Below are 4,468 nucleotides of genomic sequence, written 5' to 3'. Positions count from 1 at the left end.
TTTCTGGCTGTCAGTAGGGTTTTCACTTTGCATGTTATCAAAAGCAAAATTTTTGAGGACTCTATCTGCCTTGTGCGCTGTGCTGGTACATGGGGAATGGGGTCTTTTAAGCACTATTACGGTTTTTTGCTAGAGAAGCCTCTCCTTGGAACAACAGGAAATATTTCTGCGGTCCTTCCCATGTGTCCCAAAGCCTGAATTGCCTCTAGCATATGGGGAGGGTGCTGAAAATAGCAGCATGCAGACCTTCCTTGAAAAAAAAAATATATAAAAAAATTAAATGGACACATGGTAGGCACCAGGAGAGAGGCAGTGATGGAGCCCTTCCAGGGAAAACAACCCTCCGTTATGGGTCACGGAGTAAACACAGATGTCTTGAATTGTAAGTAGCCGGAGGAAGCAGAGCAGAGCCACTACGTGGTTTGCCGGAGAGGGTTTGCCTCACGGGCAGGCCTGCCAGGATGTTGGCCGCAGTGTGAGACAGCAGAGGCTGACTTGGAAATTAGCTCTGGGGATGGCACGGCAGCCCTGCGTGGGGCTTGCCAATCGTCCTGGCCCCTTGGCTGCCCGGGAGCAGGTCCCAGGTTGGCTTTCATCCTGTCCTGCAGTCTGAGAGCTTTCTGCCTCCACCCTACTCACTGCACAGAGAATAGTTTTGATTTTTTGGCTTGAACTTTTGGTAGGGGCAGGGAATCTATGGCACAGAAAAAAAGCAAGTAACTTGGCCAAAGTCATGCCTCATACATGTTTTTATCAGAGTGAAGAATCAAGACTTGGTCTCCTGACTATCACTGGGTAATCCCACCTTTGCCCACAGCCTTAAACCTTGAGAAAGGTGACCCTTAAAATAAATCAAACTCATTGTGGGTGAGAATTGGGAATGTGCCCTGAGAGAGGAACAGAGAGGAACTATTCTTCCCAGGCAAAGCTGGGTCCTGCCACCAGGCTAACCTCTGCTGTAGGAAAAATTGTTTATATTTCAGTTACTTAGATATGAAAAATAAAAGGAAAGAAAAACCAATGATTTAAAAAAAAAAAAAATGAAGCCGTGACTAATAGCTGATCCACTTATTCACTTCTGGGTGAGCAGTCAGGGAGGAGCACCATGCTGGGGTGTGTGAGTGCATGGCAGTAGTCCTCCCTCCTGTGCTCTTGTGAGCTCCTGGCTCTGAGGGCTTGGCCAGCTGAAGACTGTCCAGTGCTTTTCACCAGTTCTCCATTCATATTGCTTGCATCCTTTGCAGTAACTGAAAAAGAAGGGAAAATAAAACTTGGAAAATAAATATGAGAGAGATTACAAGGGCATCATCCTTTTGTTAAGCATGTACTTGGAGTTCTCTTAGCAAGGTTTCCTTTTGAAGCTGCATTTGACTATATTTCTTACGGAAGGGCAACAAGAGTTGCAGCTGCAAAAGTGCTGTGCAATGAGACATGGAGCAGCTCAGCTCACTGCAGCGAAAAGGGACCTGGATTCTGACCTCACCCAGGCTGCAGGCAGTTGCAGGAGGAATAAAAAGTAAATCTGGGCTTATTGCCATGAATAATATGATGTCTTTACATCCTGACCTAATTGTATTAATTCTTCATGGCAAATATCATATGGAAGTGGCTGTTTAGTACCTAGCAATGAGAGTAGTATTGGCCATCTGGTGCTCTTGGCTTGGAAGAAAAAAAAATCAAGATGAAACAAAACTGAAAAACATAAGTCTTTCAAATAATGAATTAGCCAGATTCATTAAATTTCAGTTCAGATTTGTCTCTACTGACACTTGCATATGGGCAGGGCATGAAGCGCTTGCATGGCTGTGTCTAGGAGGAAAGTGACCCCTCCAAGCTGACAATGTGCAGTGATTTGTGGTTATTTTGCAAGTAAGACTCCATAAGAAACAGTTGTGTCAGCTCTGTTTTACCTGACTTACTGTCAGGTTTCCCTTTGTTCTGGGCAACCCTAAGTTAAGTTTCTATGAGTTCTTACCCAGGTAGTGCAGCTCATTTATAGGCAAAATTAATTAAAGGCGACCTCTTTTTCCATCCATGAGTTAAAGCAGGCAGGGAAACTGATCTTTTTCTTATGTCTTACCTAAGCTTGGAAAAAGCATCTGAGCCTGGTCTGGTAAGGCAGTAATATAAATCCTTTCCTTTAAACTCCGCTCACATCTGGCTGCACAATGACAGGCAGCTCAGAGACAAAAGACCTGTCTGTGCTTTTGCTGTGGATTTTTTTTTTTTTTTCCTTCCCCCCAGCCCTGGGAAAAGGTGGTATGAGAGAATGGCACTCTGCATTGACCTGAGGAACACTGCAGCTTCTCTTGGTGTTTGGCAGCAAAAATCTGCCATGAGATCTACCACGGCTGAGGGTCCTCTTCTGAGGCATGCACACTTACTAAGTAAGATTTGGCTTCAGATGCTAAGATATCGGGACTTTTGCTGAAAAATTCTTTTTTTTTGTTGTTGGAATTAGCCAGGAGGAGCCCAGCTTGGTTTGGAAAACAGGGTGGGAAGCTTGAAATGAGTACTAGAGGGCTCCAGGGGGATGACAAAGTGGCTGGGTTCCTTGGATGGGTGGGGAGAGCAGGCAGGGAACCTGGGTTTGAGTCAGTGGTTTCCATCTGTGTAAGGGTTGGCCAGAGGTGAGCTTGAGCTTGCTCATCAGCCAAATGTCCTTGCTGGTCTGGCCACTCATGAAAGACCTGGGTGTGCCAAAATTTTGTTGTGCTCTGCAGCGCTTCCTCCTGGCAGGTTTTGGGGAAAAAGACTTCATTTATTTTTGTTACCAGGGACTTTCCTGCACTGCACCTGTGTGAGCTGGAAACAAGTGAGTAGCGGCAAGTTTGTTTGGATAGCAGGGCACTGGAATGGGTGGTGGAAAGGGGATGAGACCTCTTGGCTGAGACTGTAGAGACCATGTCTCTATGCTTGCACCTCAGAGCTCGGCTAATCCCACGCTAAATCTCTGGAATCAAAGAGGTCTTGAAGGCAACATCAAGGATGGTAAAAAGTGGTGGATAAATTTCTCAAGCAATTGAATCCGAAATATTATTCAAGGAGAGCTCATAGAGCTTCACTTGAACAACTTATGCTGCTATAGGCTAGGTTCAGGTTCAAATGTACAGACTATTACTCCTGTTGGTCAGACAACACATCCCCTGTGTTGGGATACTGCAACATTTGTGCAGTGGTCTGAAAGTTTAGTGCCGCTGTTGTGATGCTGCTAAGAAGGGAATAGGCCAAAGCAGGCACGCCATGAGGGCTGGTTCTTGCCTCTTGGAGGGGGTCACGTGTAGGGTGTTACTACTGTAACACCATCAAAATGGATGGTTTGGGGCAGTCCATTTGTTTTACTTAAAAAGTCACCGTAATAAGCATTATGAAGAATCACTGCAAGTTGCTGCTGAGTTGCAGGAGAAGACAAATACTTAGGGAAACACCTTTCCTCCCTTCCCCAGACTCAGCTTCACTCCTCACCTTTCTTCCCCCCTCCCTAGTCTCACGTCCCTGTGTCTTTGCAGCAGCACCACATGCTCCCCTGAGTGGCTGCAGTTTTGGGGAGCAATGGGTTGTTTTCCAAGGGTTTAAGAGTGCTTGGGAAGAGGCAGTGTTTGGGCCGGGGTGGTTCACAGCCTCCCCACGCACAGGACACCCTGCAGCCCCAAACCCTGCCGTTTATGCTCGATACAGCATCACACGTGAGCATCATCTTCAGCCACAGACTGAAGGAGTTATCTCTGATAACAAAACTGCTCTTCTGACAAAGAAACAGGGCCCTGGGTGTTCACAGAGAGGCAGAAATGTGAAGTTACCCATTGAGCAAGAGCAGCGCTGTGAACCGGCATGAGAATCCTGATCCCTTAGTCCCAGGTATCGTTATAGGGACGATCTGAGTGCCTTTGTCTTTATGCCACGTTTACTCGTGCCTAATCAACTTTGGCTTTGCTTTTAATTTAAGCCTGCCCTTCTTCCCCCCTGCCCAATAATTAATGACCAACACCATAATCCAGCCTGATTGCTCGGCAGACCAGGAGTGCTCTATAACCATGGCTCCTTGAGTGTGCTCACTAGGTAAACAAGCTGGGGGGAGCCTGCTGTGGAGTAATATATTTCCAAAACACTCCAGAGTTGCCAAAGCTGTGGACCAAAGTATGTGTGTTCAGAGCCATGAGAGAGAGTCATTTGTCACTGGCTTCACTCACAGATGCTCTTAATTGTCCATGCCTTTCTCTGAAGGATGAATCATGGTTGCACGGAGAGAGCAGCAAGGGTTTTTCTTCCTTGGGTTTCAGAATAACTGTGAGTAGTAGGTGTATATGGTTATTGCAAAAAGCCCTACATTTGTGACATTAATGGAGGAGCCAGGTTCCCAGGACACAGCCAGCACCTTGCATCCCTTATTTAAGCAGGTGCTGGAGGATCCAACCTGATGATGTTGCAGGATGAAGGCTTACGTGCTGTGGGCTGGGACTGTGCAAAC

The sequence above is a fragment of the Ciconia boyciana genome, chromosome 8 (genome assembly GCF_034638445.1).
Source record: "Ciconia boyciana chromosome 8, ASM3463844v1, whole genome shotgun sequence".
In the NCBI taxonomy this organism is placed as follows: Eukaryota; Metazoa; Chordata; class Aves; order Ciconiiformes; family Ciconiidae; genus Ciconia; species Ciconia boyciana.
This window is presented reverse-complemented; position numbering follows the sequence as displayed.